The following is a 23195-nucleotide window of genomic DNA, read 5'->3' as shown; positions in this document are numbered from 1 at the left end:
GGGGAAAAGAGGCTTTATTTTGGCTTATACACTTGAAGGGAAGCTCCATGATGGCAGGGTAAAAGATGGCATGACTATAGGGTGGACATCACCTCCTGGCTAACATCAGGCAGACAACAAGAACAGAAGAGTGTGCCAAACATTGGCAAGGGGACACTGGCTATAATACCCATAAGCTCACACCCAACCATATACTGCCTCCAGGAGGTGTTAATTCTCAAATCTCCCTCAGCTGGGAAACTAGCATTCAGAAAATCTAAGTGTATGGGGGACAACTTAACAATCACAATATTGGCTTACTTATATAGGTCTGGATTGGGTGTCTTGGGCCTTCTGGCAAACCAATGGGAAAGTTGGACCTCTGTTCCTATTCCCACTAATGTGTAGTCATGTTGTTGGTCTTATCAGTGTGAGCTACACATAAGGGATTGTTGACTCTATCCAGAAGGGCAATCAAGGCATTAACAATCACAACAATAGTGTGAATATTTCTTAAGACTACTCTTAATGACAAAGAAGGCAAGTGGGCAAGGCCTACAGGGACAAGAGTAACCTAGAAGATGGGAAGTAGCATAATCTGACTATTCTATACTAGATTTAACTTTGATGGTGTGACAATGAGGTACACACAACAAGGGATATCCAAATAAGTGAAGCTTATGCATAGGTCAAGAAGGCAGCTATTTACAGGGTATGGTTTGAGAAGTCATCTGCTGTCCCTTCCAATTTGCTCCATTACTGATCTAGTTCATGGAACAGACTACCATTTGAGACTAGCCTTTGCATAAGGTTATGAGAGGTTCTGTTAAGGCATAATTGTATTATTAGTTAAGAGGCATAATAGTGATCCAAGCATCCTTATTGCTTTATTTGCAGAGTAAGGCTCTAGGGTAATAAACTCAGGAAGGCTAAGTTTTTGCTGAACTGAAATGTTATAAAAAGAAACAAAAGCTAATTAATGTTAAAATTGGCCAGAACAATATGATACCTCTGAAGAAGGAGCTATCCAGGGAAGAAATAGATAGTGGAGAAGTACTGGTAATTGGAGGTTAGGCTGACATCATAGAGTTTGAAGTTAGGAAAGAAAATGGGCTGGAGAGATGGCTCAGCAGTTAAGGTGCTTGCCTGCAAAGCCTAAGGACTCATGTTCAACTCTCCAGATCACATGTAAGCCAGATGCACAGTGATGCAAGTGCACAAGGTCACACATGTGCACAGGAGGTCACACATGTCTGCAATTTCATTGCAGTGGCTGTAGGCCTTGGTGCACTAACTCTCTCACACACACACACACACACACACACACTTTCTGACTCTTACATAAGAAGGGCAAAAAAAAAAAAGAAAGAAAAAGAAAAAAAAAAGAAGGGACTGAATGGGAAGTATTAGAGACCAAATGCTTTAGTCATCTTTGGCTCTCATTCATTTGATGACCCAATTTCTATCAGTCAGATATCAGAGGGGTTGAGCACTATTTGGAACTGACTTCAGTTCTTCCTCTGAATGAACATCTTAACTTCTTCAAGCTTACTTATCCAGAAGTATTTTTTTTTTATTAATTAGTTTTGTACTCAGTGAACACAGTCAATTTGGTACCATTATTAGACTCATCCGTGACCTACCCCTCCCCTTGGCCCCTCCTTGTTGAAGTATATGGGTCATGCATTCTGGAGTTAGCCCACAGTTATGGGTAGGAGAAATGTCTGCATATCATGACCCAACTTGTAGCTCTGACATTCTTTCTGCCCACTGTTCCACAAAATTTCCCTGAGCCATGTAGGTGGCCTCTGGGTATCTGGATCTCTGATTTGCTAAGAGTTGATTTTTCTCTGTGTTGATCTCCTTCACCCTTGTGCTGGTACTCAGTTCACCAAGAAAACAGCACCCTTGCTTGTTTCACCAATTGTTCTTAGTTTCAGCCGGGGCCCTTTGGAGGTATGATGGGGTGGCTCTCTCCTTAGGATCTACATCTATCTGAAAAAGAGAAGCACATTCTCCAACGGAGAGGGAGTTAGCACCAGACAAATGAGTTAACCCTTACTTTTTATAGAAAATTTAATAGGTGTAGGCCCTCTTGTAGCCCACGATTGGTGGTTGCTTGATAGTGGAGAGCTGGCTTATGTTTGGATATGGTTCTGACTTGTTTCCCAGCTCCAGCTATGGGTCCCGTACCACTGAGAGGATCAGTTAGCTGAATCAAGAGCAGTTGGTTTCCCACCATGGCTGTGTGCCACTATTGCATTTGTGTGACCATCATGACAGGTTATTTGCTGCTAAGTAGGTTACACCATGAGTTTCTGGGACAGATATTGGTCATTTTCCCCCAGTCGCCCATGTAGCACTTTCTGGCATTAGACACACTGACTGTCTGGGGACTGACTCTCTTCCAGCTTCCAGCCATGCCATTCCATTTTATGTGTCAACTGCATAAAGTGTCTTCAGCAGTAGGGTCTTATCACTAGCCTTTGGTGGGTCATCAAGTACTCTGACAGAAATCTGTCTTTCTTTTAGGAAACCTTGTAGGTCTCTCTGATCAAAAGCTCATTGTGGGTGATAGCCACATGCTGGTACTGGGAGTTACAGGTCAGTGCCCGCTAAGAAAAGGAAGAAAAAGATAAATAATGTAAAAGACATAGAGAAGAGAGAGAGAGAGAGAACATTAAGGTCAGTCTTCACCATACCCTCTTTAGTGTCTTGTGGTTCAGGTGTTCCCTCCAAGGGACATGTGAAGGTTCAGCCATTTGGTCTGCCTTTTAGAATGTAGAATTTTATGGTACCATTGCTGTTTGGCTCTAGATTTGTGTTTCCCATCCCCTCCCTTCCTCTTCCCTCCCGCCCCACCCATCCTATGGTCTAGTCCACGAGAAGCTTGCTGGGGGAGGGGCAAAAGTATTTTTAACAAACCATTTGTCTTCTGTCACATCTACCTTATGCCAGCCTCTCCAACAAACCCTAAGACCTCTCTCCTATAAATCTACCATTGTGGAAATTGAGAGCACAGTCTTGGAGAAAAGACAAACAGTCCAAAAATTTAAATTTTCTCTTATCAAAAAACATTGTAAAGAAATTTCTCTTATTTAAACATACCCTTTTCAACTCCTACCATATCCCAACTTACACATACATACAAAATATGTTTCATACAACCTTTAATCAGAATATTTGATTCCTATTGTTTGTAGAATTCCATAAATGTTGGCAATCTCTTTGTGGCCAATATATTATTTGCTTATAGCTGTAAAATTCAAGATTACAAAAAATGTGGATCATCAGGTCTATGTTTATTGGTGTCCCTGATAGTTTTCATACTCCTCTTCTGTTATTAGATTCAAGTCAGGTATTTCCTCCTAACCACTTGTGCCTAATCCTGTACAGCACTCACAATTCATTTATAAGATGCTTCCCAAAATGCCTGATGTTATTAAAATCATGCTGTTGATATTCATATCAATTATGTCTTGAGTGTTATACTTCGTATATTTATTAATAAAACCTGGATTTTCCTCTTTTTGGATTCTGAAAAAATTTATAGAGACATAAATGGTAATATTAAAGCTATCAACCATAAAAGTCAATACTTGACAGCAGCATGTAATTTAAGAGTTGCATACATATGAACTCAGATATGGTGCTTTCTAAATGTACATACATTAGCTGCACACCAGAAATTTAGAGTTTCAGAAGCAGCAAGCTGTCAAATGATAGAGCACTGATGTTTTAAAAATAAAGTTTTCAGCAATGAAGGAAAATTGACAAAGGTGTGCAAGTACATAAAATATACATGCCTCTTTTTACTAAATTCACTAAATTGTCTGTAGGTATATCTATTAATTTTTAAAAATACTTTTATTTTAGCTTCACAGTAGGAATTTTTCATAAAGGAAAAAAAATATTCTTATGATTTTGGAAACTTTCTTGCAAATAATATATAAACCATAGTCTTTAAAAGTTCACAACTATATTAATAAGATACTTAATCATCTTGTCACTATATTTCATTACTCCAAAATGTTTCTACAGTTAAAACAGATCAACAGAGAAAAATAATTTACTATTTCTGGGAGTGAGTCTATTGAAAATGATATGAGGTTTGGACCAATTTAGTCACTCAAGACAAATTATATGTAAAGTATGTTTCTCCATATTTTATCAGCCAATGGTCACAAATGCAGAGGGAGGATAGATGTTACTCTAATTACTACAAACCTTGCTTCATACTTTTGCAATCTACTGATGACCTTTCAAGTGGTTGTTTTTTCTACCTAAGTATATTTATTAGTACTGAAGATGCTTGCAGCAAATGATGTTTTGTATATGCGTTCTTTATTGCCACAAATGAATTGTGTCTCATTTAGAAGTGAGGGAACATGCTCTGCTTCACCACAGAAGGTGTAGCATACTGTGAAGCTGACTTGGATAAAAGAAATACCTCTTCTTCTTTAGCTTCTGCTACATCTTTCTCCACTATGACACACAGAAACATCCCACAGTTTCTCTTTAGTAGAAAATCATGGAGAAGGCTGGAGAGATGGCTTAGCAGTTAAGGTGCATGCCTGCAAAGCCCAAGAAGCAAGGTTCAATTCTCCAGATCCCATGTAAGCCAGATGCACAAGGTCTGAAGTTTGTTTTCAGTGGCTAGAGGCCATGGCTCATTCATTCTCTTTTCTATTTCTCTCTGTCCCTCTCTCTGTATCAAATAAAAATAAAAATGGTAAAAAAAGAAAATCCTGGAGAGATGGTTTAGTGCTTAAGACACTTGACTGCAAAGTCAAAGGACCCAGGTTTGATTCCCTGGGACTCACGAAAGCAAGATCTAAAGTAATCAGAGCAAATATTAAATCTTGTAGCTCCAAGTCTGGCATCTGGGACCCATAATGAAGTCCTATTGCTAGGCTGTTTATAGCCCAAGGGGAAAAAAATCCATGCAAGCCAGCAGCTCTGCTTCATGGCCACTCTCTAGCCCTAGCATCTCCAAAATCTTTGTGTCTCTATTGTAACCCATGGTTACATGCCATGGGAGTATAGGGTCCCATGAGAGTACTTCAACATTGCCTATTGGCCATTGCCACATTGCAAATCCAATGATCCTCCCTTTCCTACATTTTTTATCCTTCCTTAGTATCAGGTGGGTTACCAAACTTCTTAACCTTGGAGGGGGGAGAATAAACCCAACTTTGAAGAGCAGTGAAACTCCTTCAGCAATCTTCTTGTGGTATACCTATTTTCAGGAGTCATAATTCCTCCTAATGGCTCAATGAGAAGAGTTGACCCAATTTCCATGAGGCAATCTGTGGTGGTTTGATTCAGGTGTCCCCCATAAACTTAGGTGTTCTGAATGCCCGATTCCCAGCTGATGGAGATTTGGGAATTAATGCCTCCTGGAGGGAGTGTATTGTTGGGGGTGGGCTTATGGGCTTTATAGCCAGTTTCCCCATGCCAGTGTTTGGCACACCCTCCTGTTGCTGTGGTCCACCTTCTGTTGGCCAGGGGGTGATGTCCACCCTCTGCTCATGCCATCATTTTCCCCTGCCATCGTGAAGCTTCCCCTCGAGCCTGTAAGCCAAAATAAATCTCTTTTTCCCAGAAGCTACTCTTGGTTAGGTGATTTCTACCAGCAATGCGAACTGGACTGCAACAGTAAAGTGGTACCGAGGAGTGGGGTTGCTGCTAGACACCTGACTGTGTGGCTTTGGCCTTTTGGAGCTGATTTTCAAGAAGAATGTGGAAGGATTTGAAACCTTGGCCTAAGAGATGCCTTACAGTGCTGTAAGTACAGCTTGATGGACTGTTCTGGTCTGAGCTGCAAGACCTGAATGAAATAAGAACTATGGACTGTGAGGTTTGGTTTATGAGGGTGAGAAAGAGCTTTGCCTGGACTGGGCTAGCAGTGTGTGAGAAACTTGCTCTTGTGCCCATGTCCTGAGAAGTTGTGCAGGGTTGCTTTGCGTAGAAATGAACTGGTGTGTGCAGAGGGATATGGCACAGAATGGAAAATCTTTGGGTGAACTGCTGCCCGTTCAGCTGCAACTGAGAGATTACAACCTTTGAGACTGGGCTAGCTGACCTGCGCTAGGGCAACAAAAAGAATGTCAACTCTTTTGAAGGGGCCTGAGTGCTCAAGGAGTGTCCTATTCTTCAAAGTCTGCTTTATTCCCCCCTGGATTAACAAATTGGCACTGTACCTGTTATCGTGAAGTATAAGAAATGCTGGAAAAAGGGTCATTGAGTTTGCAACACAGTCTCGTGTTTTGGAAATGGCCATGGGCAGTGTGAAGCAGGTTTGTTGGTTGCCTGCATAGAGACTCCATGGAGCCATGAGGATGAACCGTGGCTTGCAGTGGAGACCCAGCGGAGATGCCGGGACCACGAGATGGCTGCCGAGGAGCTGCCGGCCCCGATGAAGTTTCCCAGGACTGTGAGTAGCCTAGCTGGATGGGCGGAATTGGAATGCCAGAGACTTGTTGCTGGTTAGAATTATTGGACTTGAAGACTTGTCACTGGCTAGAGTTGCTGGACTTGAAGCTACAGAGTTTGATGTTTGCCCTGGTTGTTTTAAATCTTGTATTGGTTGAATGTTTCTTTGCTATGCCCAATGTCATCTTTTGCAGTGTGAATATTTATTCTATGCCATTATGGGCTTTTTGAGGTTATATTTTGGTTATTATGGCTCAGTTAAAAGATCTTGAACTATGGGGATGTATGAACATCATTGAGATTGATAAAAACTATGGGGACTTTTAAAGTCAGACTGAATGCATTATATTTTACATCATGTATGGATATCAGTTTATGGGGGCCAGGGATGGAATGTGGTGGTTTGATTCAGGTGTCCCCCATAAACTTAGGTGTTCTGAATGCTAGGTTCCCAGCTGATGGAGATTTGGGGATTAATGCCTCCTGGAGGGAGTGTATTGTTGGGGGTGGGCTTATGGGCTTTATAGCCAGTTTCCCCATGCCAGTGTTTGGCACACCCTCCTGTTGCTGTGGTCCACCTTCTGTTGGCCAGGGGGTGATGTCCACCCTCTGCTCATGCCATCGTTTCCCCCTGCCATCGTGAAGCTTCCCCTTGAGCCTGTAAGCCAAAATAAATCTCTTTTTCCCAGAAGCTACTCTTGGTTAGGTGATTTCTACCAGCAATGCGAACCGGAATGCAACACAATCTCTCAAACAATTGCAGTTGAACCTTGCTGTAGTCTTCAGTCCCAAGCCTTCATTTATTTCTGTGCCTTATCTATCTTCTCACACTAGTTCATTTCTTCTAAATGCAAACCTGCTCAAGTTCTCAGGACATGCTTCTCACACAAATGGCTTCTAGTTCTATCCTGACAAAGATCCTCCCCACATAAGCTGAACATCTACTTTTCACAGTTATTTCTACATTCAAGGCTTTCAAACTTTGACAAGGGTAGTACATCAAGCTCTGCTTATAGCACTGCAAGGTGTCTTTCAGTCCAATGTTGTAAGTCCTTCCCTGTTCCTCCCACAAGTCACATTCTGGTTACTGGGACAAAACACTGGATCAAAAAGGGAAATTATAATTTTTAATATTGATAAGAAGTGGCAAATAATAATGGCAATATCTATGAAAATTCCACATGCCACAGTAGTACTACTTTAGAAATAAAAATGATTACTTGTAGTAGGTTGCTTCCTGCAGCATGCACAAAGCACATTCACAAAAGCATGTTCCTAATGAACCATCTCCTTCAGCCCCCGCTAAGCCATAACACCAGAAGCATATTGACTGGATCCTGGCTCTCTGGCCAAGGTGTTTGTTCCCCCCCCCCTCAAAATCTTGCTACATACTTTCATCTTTCCACTCATATCCCTTTCTCCTAAATCACATGTTCATATACTGCAAAAATATAAAAGCTGGTGAGACGGCTCAGTGGTTAAAGTGCTTGCCTTCAAAGCCTAAGGACCCTGGTTCAATTTCTCAAGCACCCACGTAAAATCCAGTTGCACAAAGTGGTGTATGCATATGGAATGAGTTTGGTTGCGGTGGTTGGAGACCCTGGCACACTCATTCTCTCTGTCTGTCTCTCTTCTATCTCTGCTTGAAAATAAATAATTTTAAAAAGAAGGCAAAAAAACCCTGTATGAAAATTTATACATCCATTAGTAATGACTGAATAAATTAGAACATATCTAAAAGATAATATTCAGATATTAAAATAAATTAACTAGATCTATTTTGGTTTGGGTGTGCCCAAATCAACTGGCATGTGGCAAAGAAACATGTATAATGGCATATTTTGTCAGAACAGAGGCATAGTATGTGTGGATTTATATGTATTTGTAAGGCTTTTGTGCAAAGCTAACAAGGTATATATTAGTACTGATTTCCTTAAAAAGTGAGGTAGGCAGGGAAATATGTTAAAAGTAAAATCTTTGGACTTCTGGGTAAGATGGTGGCTTAGGAGCCAAGCAAACCAGCCTAAGGAGGGATTTAAGCAAAACCCCAGCAAAATACATTCTTCTTCTGAAAAGTGAAGAAGTATAGGTTATTATTAGGCACAGCGGAGAAGCCAGAGAGACCAAGACCCAGCAGAAAGGAGGAAAGTGGCCAGAATCCCACTAAGGTGATCACGACCCACAATCCACACACGTGCTCAGCACCGTCCCGCCAGGAGCCGTTGGCCAATTGTGCCAGGTGGCAGCAGCAACAGGGACCAAGCAACAGATTTTTCAAATTCATAAGCCTTTTTGAAAAGTTAAGAAATCTGAAGGAAAGATAGCTAGGATCAATGAAAGAGCTACTGAAAGTGCGAGCAACTCCAGAAGTCTGAACTCCCCCACCATCATGACCGCGAACCTCTAGCATTCAGCCCCGAGTGGCAGTTCAGCCAACAGAGCAGATCAGAGGTACAGCTGCACAGCACAACACAGAGGGATCAAAGTGTGCACTCAGCATTGTTGAGATTGGAAGCCACCCCAAAAGGTAATGAGGCTGACTGGCAAGAAAACAAAACAAAACAAAAAACAAAAACAAAAACACAGGTAGAAGTCCTGCAAGAGCTAATATCCCTTTCCTTGTCAGGGCAGGTTATAGGGTGTATATTCTTGGTTAGTTTTACCATTTTCAAATAACCCGTATTTGGGGGTTGAATATTGTTGCCTTTGGTGCTTTCATATATATAGGGCCTTTGTTTTTTTGCTTCTGTCATTATTGGGGGCAGGGTCTGGTCCAGATCCAGGCTGACCTAGAACCCAGTTCAGAACAGAAATCTCTACCTCCCATCTGACAAGAGTAAGGGTATATAACACACACCCTTAGGGATTTGGGCTTTATATGACAATCTATTTGTTTTAATCCCCACAATTACATACTTTGTGCTTTTTTTTTTTTATTGATTGTGTATGTACTTGGTTGAAGTTCAGAATTTGCCAGTAAATTATTCCACAAAGTCCACTAGAATACTTGCTTAGCAAGCAAACTCAACATCTAGGATTACTTATGTGGCTTGATTGGGGAACAAGAGCTACTACTGTCACCTTGAACTCATATCCTGAGAATATATAGAGGTGGACTGCCATGTCTGGGGACACTGCAGATAAGTAGAAAACCCAAGCATCAAATCAATTCAGGATGCAAAAGTCACTACCATATAATCAAGAAACTCAAAGAATCAAGACAATACAGTCCCAACAAAAACTATAAATCCATCAGAAATGATCACCAATGAAACTGTTTTAGATGAAATGTCTGACAAAGATTTCAAGAAAATGATGGCATCTATGTTCAAAGAAATAAGAGAAGAAATGAATGGAATCAAAGAAGAAAACAAAGGAATTAAGAAGAAAACAAACTTCTGAAAGAGAGCACAGAAAACCAGCTTAAAGAAATAAAGACTATGTGGTGATTTTCCTTCTATGATTGGATAAGTTCACTGAGAATGATCTGTTCCAGGTTCAACCATTTTGCCTCAAATTTCATTGTGTCATTTTTTTTCTTACTGTTGCGTAAAATTCCATTGTGTAGCTATACCACATCTGAGTTATCCATTCTTCTAGTGATGGGCATTTGGGTTGAGTCCAGTTCTTAGCTATTATGAATTCAGCCACTATAAAAGTGGTTGAGCACATCTCTATGGAGATAGAGCTGGAAATCAAGTCAACACCAATTCCAAACATGAGCCCACTATCCATTATCAAGTTACCACCAATCATGGGCTACAAGAGGGCCTATACCTATTAAATTCTCTATTAAAAAAATAAGGCTTGACCGCCCCCCTTCGCGCCAGGGCCTCGAGCCGACCAGGGGTCCGGCCCCACGCGGGGCCCGGGGGGACGCTCCGCCCCGCTCCCCTCCCCCCCCTGCCCGCAGGGGGGGCGGGAAGGTGGCCCCGCGAGGCCGCGGCGGGCTCCGCGCCAGAGACGATGTGGGAAGGTTCGACTGGGCGGGAGGGGACGAGCCGACTGGAAGGGGAGGGGGGCTGCCAAGATGGCGTCCGCCGCCTCCGGGTCGTCGGCGGCCGGGTTTTCATCCCCGGATCCCGGGCTCCCTTCCGGTACCTCGACGTCAGCAGCTGTACCTGCAATCAAGAAATCCACAGTATCCGAGGTGCCTTATGTCGCCCCTGGCATGCCTGTCAAAAAAAAAGGCCACAGAAGTGTTGATTCCTCAAGAGAGACAACATATAAAAAGACAACTTCATCAGCCTTGAAAGGTGCCATTCAGTTAGGTATTACCCATACCGTGGGGAGCCTGAGTACCAAACCCGAGAGGGATGTCCTCATGCAAGACTTCTACGTGGTGGAGAGTATCTTTTTTCCCAGTGAGGGGAGCAACTTGACCCCTGCCCATCATTACAATGACTTTCGTTTCAAGACCTATGCACCTGTTGCCTTCCGTTACTTTCGGGAGTTGTTTGGCATCCGACCTGATGATTACTTGTACTCCCTGTGTAGTGAGCCGCTAATTGAACTCTGCAACTCTGGAGCTAGTGGTTCCCTCTTCTACGTGTCCAGCGATGACGAGTTCATCATTAAGACAGTCCAACATAAAGAAGCAGAATTTTTACAGAAGTTGCTTCCAGGATACTACATGAACCTCAACCAAAATCCTCGAACTTTGTTGCCCAAATTCTATGGACTCTATTGTGTGCAAGCAGGTGGTAAGAACATACGGATTGTGGTCATGAATAATCTCTTACCGCGGTCAGTGAAAATGCATGTGAAATATGACCTCAAGGGATCCACCTATAAGCGACGGGCTTCTCAGAAGGAGCGAGAGAAGCTTCTCCCGACGTTTAAAGACCTGGACTTCCTACAAGACATCCCGGATGGTCTTTTTTTGGATGCTGACATGTACAATGCTTTGTGTAAGACCTTGCAGCGAGACTGTTTGGTGCTTCAGAGCTTCAAGATAATGGACTATAGCCTCTTGATGTCAATTCACAACATGGATCATGCGCAACGAGAACCTTTAAACAGTGAAACACAGTACTCAGTTGACACTCGCAGACCAGCTCCCTAAAAGGCTCTCTACTCCACAGCCATGGAGTCCATCCAGGGCGAGGCTCGGCGGGGCGGCACTATGGAGACGGAGGACCATATGGGTGGCATCCCTGCCCGGAATAATAAAGGTGAACGACTTCTGCTGTATATTGGCATCATTGATATTCTGCAGTCTTACAGGTTCGTTAAGAAGTTGGAGCACTCTTGGAAAGCACTGGTACATGATGGGGACACGGTCTCCGTGCATCGTCCGGGTTTCTATGCTGAGCGGTTCCAGCGCTTCATGTGCAACACGGTGTTCAAGAAGATCCCCCTGAAGCCCTCTCCTTCCAAAAAGTTTCGGTCTGGCTCATCTTTCTCTCGACGATCAGGCCCCAGCAGCAACTCCTGCATTGCTTACCAGCCATCCGTCTCTGGGGAACACAAGGCACAAGTGACTACAAAGGCGGAAGTGGAGCCAGACTTACATCCTGGCCGACCTGATGTTTTGCCTCAGACTCCACCTTTGGAGATCAGTGAGGGCTCGCCTGTTCCTGGCCCCAGTTTCTCACCTGTAGTTGGAGAGCCTTTGCAAATGCTAAATCGTTCAATCTTGGAAAAGCTTGAAGTTGCAGAGGCAGAGTTCACCCAGTGAGCAGCAAACTTCAGAAGACCCGAAACATGAGTCTACTGTCTCTGTGATCCCAAGATGTCAGCCCTTGTCCCAGGAATGCTGAGTTTTCTTCTTGGTCATCAAAAAGGAGTTTAATTTGGAGGCTAGCAGAGCTCTCCATCACCACCTTCTCCTCCCCCTTCCCTGAACAGGCAATCGTGCCTTTGACAGTTGAGGACAGCAGCATCCCCACCACTACAGAGTTGGGTGTTGTGAATTTTCAACTGGCTGGCCTTCCAAAACGGAATTTTCTCAAACCCCCCGCCCCCCATTTTCTTCATGCTGGAAGTGAGGTTGCTGGACTCGGTAGTTTTATTCCCTTTCAGTTATCTTTCACCAGGAGCTGGACTCTTAATCTCCTCAGGACAAACTGGCTGGTACAATATTCTCACCTCAGTTCTTTCTCTCTGATCCTTGAAGAAGATCCCTATAAATTATTATATAAAGGTTGTTTGGGGAGTAAGGTCACTTTAACCTCCTCCCAAACTTCTTTTTTCCTTAAAAGGAAAGAACAAACAGCAGACAGCACCGTTGCAAGCCACTTCCAGATAAAAAATCGCCCAAGTGTTTCTTCATAGAGTTCCACAGAAGAGCCCTGGTGTTTGTGACGCAGAAACGCTGTGACTCTCTGCTCCGCCAGCATTCTTCCTCTCAGGCTGAGGGAACGGGGCGAGCGGGACTCGGGGTCACTTTTACCACATTTGTGAACACAGTAGGGCAGCCTTAGGGCCAGGACACTGCTCACTGCCAGGCCGTAACGACTATTACTGTTTTGCAATTTGGAATGTATTCTAGTTGTTTTTTCTAAATATAAAGACTTACCAAATGAATTTAGACCATTCTCCAAAGGAGATTTCTTCTTTATTCTTCCGATATTTCCCAACAGTGTTCTTTGGAACTAAGGTGGAGAGAGACACCTGTCTGTGTAACAGGCAATCCGTATGTATGAGGCTAGAGAATTTTTACGTTCATGGAGGGCAGAAGGCGCGCCTCAGGAAGGTTACTGCTGTGCCACCTGGCCGGCCCTGTCTCTTCACTTCAAGCAAGGAAGTTTGAAATGGGAGCCCATGAGCGCTCCTGCCTGTCGCTGAGTCATGGTTGTCCATCTGATCCTTATACTTAGGCCCGTGTGGGTGGAGGGAGGGTCTTGGGCAGGCTGTTAAAATCACTCTATCCTCCTCTCCCCCTCTACCCTGATAGTAGGTTAGCCCATACCCAGTAACTGTCTATATTAGACACTCCAGCCAGTGCTTGGCTGCCTGTCTTTGCTGCCATGTTCTTTTTTTACAAGAAGGAAAGAAACGATTCTTGCTATTTTTTTCATAACTGACTATTTATGATGTATTTAAGTGTTTTATGCAGGACGGAGTTCTGTAAGGGTGGGAGGGAATATTTGAGGGAGGGCTGGGTCTTTGGGAAAGGAAATGGGGACTTGACATTTTTATGAAGTGTTACTATTTGCCTCGACTTTGTATTGTTCGGAAATGACAGATGCAATATGAAAGTAATAAATATCTGGTTTCAATGCATTAAAACTTCACCAATAAAAAAAAAAAATAAGGCTTATCCCATTTGTCTGGTGCTAACTTTACTCTCCATTGGAGAATCTGCTTCTCTTTTTCAGATAGACACAGATCCTAAGGAGTCTCTCCACCCCATCATACCTCAAAAGGGCCCTAGCTGAAACTAAGAACAATTGGTGAAATAAGCAAGGGTGCTGTTTTCTTGGTGAACTAAGTACCAGCACAAGGGTGAAGGAGATTGACACAGAGAACAATCAACTTCTACCAAATCAGATATCCAGAGACACAGAGGCCCCCAACACCTCATCATTGAAGCAAACCCATAATGAACCCAACATGGCTCAGGGAAATTTTATAGAAGAGGGGGCTGAAAGAATGTGAGAGCCACATGTTGGGTCATGATAGATAGGCAGAGATATTTCTCCTACCCATAATTGTGGGTTAACTCCACAATGCATGACCCATATACCTCAACAAGGAGGGGCCAGAGGGAGGGGGTGGGACATGGATGAGCCTGACAATGGTACCAAATTGACTGTATTCACTGAGTACAAAACTAATTAATAAAAAATGAAATAAATTATTTTAAAAAAAAGAAATGAAGGGCTGGGAGATGGCTTAGCAGTTACGCGCTTGCCTGCGAAGCCTAAGGACCCCAGTTCGAGGCTCTATTCCCCAGGACCCACGTAAGCCAGATGCACAAGGGGGCACATGCATCTGGAGTTCATTTGCAGTGACTGGAGTTCCTGGTACGCCCATTCTCTCCCTCTCTCTATCTGCCTCTTTTGCTCACTCTGTCTGTCACTTTCAAATAAATAAAAAATAAAACAAAAAAAAATTAAAAAATGAAGAGGTCATTACAAGCTATGAGTAAGGAAATAGAAATACTGAAGAAAAACCATGCTGAAATCCTAGCTCTGAAGAATACAGTAAATTACATTAAAAAAAAATCCTGTGGAAAGTCTCTCCAGTAGAATGGATGAAAGAGAGAACAGAATATCTACATGAGAAGACCAAATGGCAGACATAATACAATCCAACAAAGAAAAAGACAAGCTAATAGCAAAGTATGAATGGGAATATCAAGATATCTGGGACACTATGAAAAGATCAAACATAAGTATTCAGGGTATATTAGCTAGGCGTGGTGGTGCATGCCTTTAATCCCAACACTCAGGAACCAGATGTAGGAGGATCACTGTGAGTTCAAGGCCACCCTGAGACTCCATAGTGAATTCCAGGTCAGCCTGGGCTTGAGTGAGACCCTACACATTTAATGAAATCCCCATTAAAATTCCAATAGCATTCTTCACAGGAATAGAAAAAAATCTTAAATTTCGTTTGGAAGCACAAACAACTTCAAATAGCCAAAATGATTTTGAGCTACAAAAATAAGGCTGGGGATATTACCATACCCGATTTTAAGCTATATTACCAAGCCATAGTAACAAAAACAACATGGTATTGGCAAAAAGACAGACATGTAGATCAATGAAACAGAATAGAGGACCCAGATGTTAATCCAGGCAGCTACAGCCATCTGATTTTTGACAAAAATGCCAAAAATATTCATTGGAGAAAAGACAGCCTCTTCAATAAGTGGTGCTGGAAAAACTGTCTATCTATATGTACAAAGATGAAAATAGATTCTTAAAGTGGATCAGGGACCTAAATGTCAGACCTGAAACTCTGAAATTACTAGAGGAAAAGTAGGGAAACCCTTCAACATACTGGCATAGGTAATGACTTTCTGAATATAACCCAAATTGCTCAGAAAATAAACCAATCATCAACTACTGGGACCTCATGAACTTACAAAGCTTTTTTACAGCAAAGGACACTGTGACTAGAGCAAAGAGACAACCTAAAGAATGGGGGAAAATCTTTGCCAGCTACACATCTGACAGAGGATTAATATCCAGAATATACAATGAACTCAAAAAAACCCATAACAATAAGAAATCAACCAACACAATCAAAAAACGGGCTATGGAACTAAATAGAGAGTTCTCATTGGAAGAAATACAGATGGCATATAAATGTCTAAAAACATGCTCTATATCCTTAGCTGTGAGTGAAAGGCAAATTAAAAGTACCTTGAGATTCCATCTCTCTCATCAGATTTGCTACTCTCAAAAAACAAATGACAATAAATGTTGGAGAGTATGTGGTAAAAGGGGAACCCTTCTGCACTGTTGGTGGGAATATAATCTGGTACATCCATTGTGGAAATCAGTGTGGAGGTACTTGAGACACCTAAAAATAGATTTGCCATATGATCCAGCTATAGCTCTTGTAGGCATATATCCTAATGATTCTTCTCACTACCTTAGAGATACTTGCACAACCATGTTCATTGCTGCTCTATTCACAATAGCTAGGAAATGGAAACAGCCTAGACGTCCATCCACAGATGAATGGATAATAAAGATGTGGTACATCTACACAATAGAATTCTATTCAGCAGTAAATAAAAATGAAATTTGCAGGGAAATGGATGGATCTGAAAAGGATTATACTAAGTGAGGTAACCCAGGCCCAGAAAGCCAAACATCACATGTTATCTCTCATATGTGGATCCTAGCTACAAATGTATAGACTTGTGTGTGATCTGGAACCAGTAGTCAGTAGCAGAGGCCCATAAGCTAGAAAAAGGCTATAAGGGAGGGAGAAGAGGGAATTTCTTAAGAAGATGGTATTGTATATATGTAAGTAGAACAGAGTACAGGGAGGGGAAAGGCCTAAGCGAGGTCAGGGGAAGAGATTGTATAAAAGAAGGGCAGGGGGGGAGGGTCAATCAAAATTCAAGATATTCTGAATAGACATATGAATGTCTACTTTCTTGAATAATGGCACATCTAGAAGACATAGATTGTTACTAGAAAATTTTCAGTGCCTGGGATGGGGTACCTTCCAGTGAGTCATTGGCCAGGGAGGTACCTATTGCCTCTAAAACATTGCAGGCTATTGCCAATGCCCTTGGCTCCCCAAGAGAAAGAGTTGGTAAGACCCTATTGCTGAAGACTTCACATGCCTGAGCAGGAGAGTCACTGAGAAATCAAGCTGGTGCTGAGCAGAAAACCTTCTCCCCATAGCCCAGCCAACTGAAAGCTGGAAAAAGCTGCACTGTATGCAGTCTTACGGGAGACAGAAGTTGTCAGCGGTGAAACCAATGGACACTGGGAACCTCAAGTTTGGCCAGACAGGCCAAATTACTAAATGAGTGCAACGGTGGCATTTCTCCTCTGGGGAAACCAACTGCTCTATAATTGGACTGAAGGCCCACTATATGGGAAGGAATACATGCCTTTTAGTGAAAACCTAATCAAAAGCCTATGGCAGGGGGGTCATGGGCCTTAGGGGTATAAAGCCAGCTCTTGTCTGGATAAATGCACATATTACTCTCACCAAGTTGCCCTTAAAGCACTACACTTAATGTTCCTACTCATGTATTAATGCTGCTCTCGCTTCTGGTTAGAGAAGCTTCTCTTTTCAGATGGCAGTGACCACTGGGATGACCCAAAAGGCAACATAGTGCCGAGAAGAAGAGATGGAGGAGTGTCCAGCACTGAAACATCTTACACCCTCCAAGGCTCAGGGTCCATTGTGGAAGAGGTGTCAGAAAGATTGTAAGAGCCAAAGGAAGGGGTACCACTCCTTACATACAACTGTCTGGACAGAATTTGGCGTCAATACCCAAGACCTCACATTACCTAGCAATATCCAGACAATCCCCTCATACTAGAAGAAAAACATGATGATATCAAATTAAAGATAGACTAATGGAAAGAGGGAGGGAATATGACAGAGAGCAGAGTTATAAAGGAGAAAGTGGGGGAGGGGAGGGGATGGAAATACCATGGTTTGTTGTCTGTAAGTACAGAAGTTGTCAATAAGGAAAGAATGTCAGAGCCACATGTTGGGTCATGATATGCAGAGACATTTATCCTACCCATAACTGTGGGCTAACTCTACAATGCATATACCTCAACCAGGAGGGGCCAAGGGGAGGGGTTACCAAACTGACTGCATTTGCTGAATACAAAACTAATTAATAAAAAAATAATAAAAGTATTTTAAAAAAGTAAAATCTTTGGATTTTTTCCTTGGTTATCATGACCATTATAAATCTGTAATTCAAATATTTTAATGAAGATTTTTTTCAAAAAGAAGCAGGAGACTCTCTTGAAATGTGTGCATCCATTCTATGACTCTGGAAAGTCTATCTTTACTCTTTTCCTATTTGTGTTTTAAACTATTTAAATATTTTTAAATAAAGTCAAATTTTGGTTCTAATAACACAAAGAAGGTAGAAAATCCAATAGTGTAGCACCTTCAAAGGGTAAGGAGCAAATTTTATACCATTATAGTAATCAGCATTCAGCAATATACATTGAATGCCTATAATACATTTACGATGTTGCTCAACATTAAGACAGAAAAGCAAAATTGAGCATGTTCTCAATATCCCTGCACCCCTACAAAATGCACATACAATTATCTCAAAGGCCCATGTTAATATCTCAAAGCCACTATTTTGCTCACAACTGATAAGGAAGGAAGTAAACATACACACACACATCAGGAGGCAAATACAAATAATGCAGGTATAACTATTGGTATGTAAAAGTCACTAAACTAGGATGAGAAAATGGATCAGTGGTTAGGCTTAAGCATGAGGGTCCCGCTTGCTAGAGACTTTATTGATATAGCTTACTTATCCATATATCTTCATCATTGTTTCCTTTAACTCTTCAACATATTTAAGATAGTTGATTTAAAGCCTTCATTTATTAAGTCTAGAGTATGGACTTCCTCAGGAATATCCCTTGTGCATTTCTTTTTAATATCCTATGAATGGGTCATACTTGCCTGTATCTTTGTAGGACTTGAATTTTTGTTTGTAAAATCTAGATAATATGAGTATCACAATGAATAAGTATCTCTGTGAATTAGATTCTTCTCCTCCCCAGTTCTGGCTGTTGCTTAATTATTGATTATCAAGGCTGTCATTGTCCATTTTGTTTAATGATGTTATTCTTTTTTCAAAGACTTCAGTGCTTGTTGCCTTGTTTCATGTGGTCACCAAAATCTTGTCAAATTTTGTTTTAAACAAAAGGAACCAAATAGAGGAAAGAGACACAACAACAACAAAAAATGCTTTCCTACTCTGTGAAGATTAGCTCTTGGCTTATAACACTCTAAGCATTAAGCAAGACCACCTTCAACTGATTCACTTTTACTTAATGTTTATGCAGACTCCATGTATCATCCCTAAGCACAAGCCTGATCCTCTCAGGTTTGTTTCTGAATGTGTTCAGTGGCCCTGGACACATGCCATAGTGTGGATCAATAGTACCACTGGAAGCTTTGTAGGGTCCAAGAATCTTCCTCTTGACACTTCCCTTGCATTTTGGTCAGTTTGTTGTTTGCCCTATATCCTATCCTTTATCCAGGCAAACCGTTCCAGTCTGTCTTTACATGTTCTTCTCATGAATCACGTAGAAAGCAGATGGTGTCCTTAAGTGGGGGATGGGAGCAAACAAATTTCAGTCTCTGTACCATCCACTTATGGAAACATTGGACTGAGCCCAACCAAAATATTTTTTTTGTTTATTATTTATTTATTCGAGAGTGACAGAGAAAGAGGGAGAGAGAAAGAGAGAGAATGGGTGGGCCAGGGCTTCCAGCCACTGTAAACGAACTCCAGACACATGTGCCCCCTTGTGCATCTGGCTAGGGTGGGTCCTGGGGAATCAAGCCTCGAACCAGGGTCCTGAGGCTTCACAGGCAAGCTCTTAAATGCTAAGCCATCTCTCAAGCCCCTAACCAAAATATTTTGAGAACAAAATTAATATTCCACCTCAGGCCCAACCCCAGTACACACAAGAACTCTAACACCAGCACAAGTAAGCTATAACATGGGGACAGTGTGCAGTGTCTATAACCAACATTGAGCTTGGGAACAGGGATGTTAGACAAAAAGGCAAAAATGCAACATTTTCTTAATAAAATGTGCTATCATCTGTATTAATTAAGCACTTTCTATCTTGCTGCAAGATTTGATTAGATTAGACTCTGGAGCATCAATCACTAACTAACCCACCTCTAGAAAAATTGGTTCTATCATTTCAGGTCAGTCCCTGTTTTTCCGGTATGATAGCACATTATGGGCAGAACACCAGACATAGAAAGCTACTCACATCTATGCTAGCCAGGAAGAAAAAGATGCCCCAATTGTCCTAACTTCTTTCCACTAAGCCCCACTGCTTAATGGTTCTCCCATCTTCCAAATAACACTGTATGCTTGGGACCAAGCCTTCAAAATACTAGCCTTTTGGAGATATTCAACAACCATTCTTACAATCTTCTTCTGTAATAGGCACTATGGCTTTATTTTTAATAGGAACTTCAAAGTTTTTTGAAATCAGTTGATTCTATCCAATAAACCACATGGTAAGAAAAATGAGCTTTATGGCCATGTCAAGCCATACTTCTTTTCATAAAAATTTGATTCTTAATGACAAGTAATGTTATATGAAATTACATAAAGTTGAATAATGTTTATCATAAATCTATGATTGGTGGTATTGGTAATAATATTATGGGAAGAAATGCTAATCCATATTCAGAATGCATATATATTTTAGTGAGGGCAAGTTTTTGTTCTATCTATGATTGACTATAACCAATAAATCTACCAAGTGGCTAGTTTCCCCTATCTTGTCTGCTTCTCCTGCATCTCCATCCCTGGTGAATGATGTCATATCAGGTTTTAGCTTTGCTTCTACTATTAGCAGGCAGACAGCTAAAAGAGATGATAGTAGGTAGATCAACTTCAGGTGGTATATCCTATGCTGTGAAACCTATATGTAATCCCCATCCCTCATAACTTAGTCACTATACACATTGAGCAAAGAAGCCAACTGATATACACAAGATGTCTCTTCTCAGTTTTGCTTGAGACAGTGAGAAAATCAATTGGATTTGTATGAGCAGATGGAAAAGAAGAGGCATTAGTCCAAGTAAAGGAATAAAGGCAAGGATAATCATAGATTTTGACACAGCATGGGCATGGAGAGCCCATTCTGGCTTGATGCAAATATTTCCTATGGGGAATTTTCAGAAAAAAAAAGTTAGTAGGGAGAGGTGTGGTAAAGTTCTATTAATAGCAAGAATGACCCCAATACTAACATATTCTGTATTTATCAAACCCTTATTATCTATTGGCTGAGCAACTCATGTGTAGTTTATGATTTAATCTGTGTTCAAGGGGAGTTATGGGGGTTGGAGGAGGGCAGAAGGAAAGAAGAATTAATGAAAACAAGTTTTGTTTGAAATTGTCAAAAGGAAACCTAATATTATGCATAATAATTAAAAGTTAAATTATAGAAAAATCTGTGAGATAGATGCTGTAATTTAGCTCAGTTGACAGAATATTTTCATGAGATTAACTAAGGATTATACAGTTGCCATTGGCACTGGCACAAAGAAGCCCACAGATGCTACCTTGCTCTTCAAGCTCTATAGCATAAACTCCATTTTTATACAAAGAATACCTCAAACGATTTGAGCAAAAGGAAAGGTTTAAGTATATTAATATACCAATGTAATGTAGAATAGGTCATAGTTGTTCTCTATTTGGGACTGGTTTCATGACTCATGTAAACAGCAAAATATATGGATATTCAACTGTCTTATAGAAAATTATATAGCATTTTATATAACCTAAGCACAGCTTATGTAACTTATACTGCTTAACACAATGCGAACATCACATATATAGTTGTTACACTATATTTTCTAGAGAATAGTGACAAAAAAGTATGAACATTAGGTGTATGTGAGAATTCCTTTTCTTAATCTCATCAATACTTGGTTAGTTGAACTTGTGAATACAGAACCACCAGATACTGGGAGATGACTGTTGCATATTCTCTCTCATATGCAGATTCTAACTTCAGATTTCTTCATTAGTGAGTACAGGTAAAGGCAAAGGTAGTAGGATTGCTGGAATTTCCAGGCCAGCCTGAGACTACATAGTGAATTCCAGGTCAGCCTGGGGTAAAATGAGATCCTAACTTCCTAACTTGAAAACGAGAGAGAGAGAGAGAAAAAGAGAGAGAGAGAGAGAGAGAGAGAGAGAGAGAGAGAGAGAGAGAAAGGCAGAGTCAGAGACAGAGACAGAGACAGAGACAGACAGACAGTCCAGACAGTCCGATAGAGACAGGGAGCTTTGTAAAGAGTTAGTAGAACATATGTCATGAAAGAAGGGAGTAATATTGGGAAGGAAAGTTTTAAGTAGATATAGAGGCAAGGGAACAAAGTAGAAGGATGAACCAAAATTAAGACAAGCAAATAAGCCAAATGGAAGCCTACTTACTACTTGGTAAGCCACTAAAAATACATATATATTTTTATTTTTCTTTATTTATTTCAGAAATAGAAATAGGGAGAGAGAGAGAGAGAGACAGAGAGAGAGAGAGAGAGAATGGGCATGCCAGGGCCTCCAACTGCTGCAAATGAACTCCAGATGCACATACCCCCTTGTGCATCTGGCTTACATGGGTCCTGGGGAATGGAACCTAGGTCCTTTGGCTTTGCAGGCAAACTCCTTAAACACTAAGCCATTCCTCCAGATTCCTACAGCTCCTAAGGAAATATTTTTAGAAAGTATTTGAATGAAAGTTCCCCTACATAAGTGGATAAAGCTGCTCTCAGAAGATATAAGTTGTTAATTAAAAATTCTAGTACCAGGAATGACATGCCACCCGATGTGTTGCTGGTCAAGAAGACTAAAGAGCCCCCTAAAACACTGTAGGTTATTGCCATCATTCTTGGTTTGTTGCAGTTACCTTCATGATGAAGGGATGAAACAGCTGACCAATAGCAGCTGAAAGGAAGATTTTTTTTTTTATTTTTGCTTAAACTTTTGAAAGGAAGCTGCATGATGACAGTGGATTAACCTCATAGCTCCATCAGGCCTTCACACAGGAACTCTAACAACCCTGCCTCACATTGCCCAGTTGACATTTCCAGAAAACCAAACCCATTGGAAATCCAATATCCCTCTCTTTTCTGCATTTGTTATACTCCAAAAGTACCAGGTGTGATACCAAACATCTTCATTCAGGAAATAATAAAGCCAACATTAAAGAGCAAGGTAGTCCTTCAGTATTCAGGTCCCCTACTTTCAAAACATTCTTTCTGCTTTCCCAGTGCACAACAGCTACCCCAATCTCAATGTTGGTAATCTCTCAAATACTTGGATGGACAGCAGTTTCAATTCAAAAAATTTATTTCTTTTTGTGCTATATCAATCTGCTCACACTAGTCTTTTTTCTTCTTAATTCATCCCTGCTATCAGGACACAGGAAAAATATACCAAGCCTCTCACACAAACTGCTTCTATCCAAGTTTGGTCAAAGCTTCCTTCTCATAAGATAAGATACACAGTTCATAGTTATTTCTGAATTTAGGTCTTTCAACTATGGCAAGATTAGTCCATCAAACTAAGCTTATAGCACTGCAAAGCATCTCTTAGGCCAAGGTTTCAAATC

General features: G+C 41.3%; 1 pseudogene; it reads left to right on the top strand.

Moving 5' to 3' along the window:
- The first annotated feature begins 10391 nt into the window (after positions 1-10391).
- Positions 10392-13652, top strand: LOC123456720 (annotated as a pseudogene).
- The last annotated feature ends 9543 nt before the right edge of the window (positions 13653-23195 follow it).

The sequence above is a fragment of the Jaculus jaculus genome, chromosome X (genome assembly GCF_020740685.1).
Source record: "Jaculus jaculus isolate mJacJac1 chromosome X, mJacJac1.mat.Y.cur, whole genome shotgun sequence".
Classification (NCBI taxonomy): Eukaryota; Metazoa; Chordata; class Mammalia; order Rodentia; family Dipodidae; genus Jaculus; species Jaculus jaculus.
The sequence above is the reverse complement of the archived record's forward strand: the minus strand, read 5'-3'. Positions and strand labels throughout refer to the sequence as shown.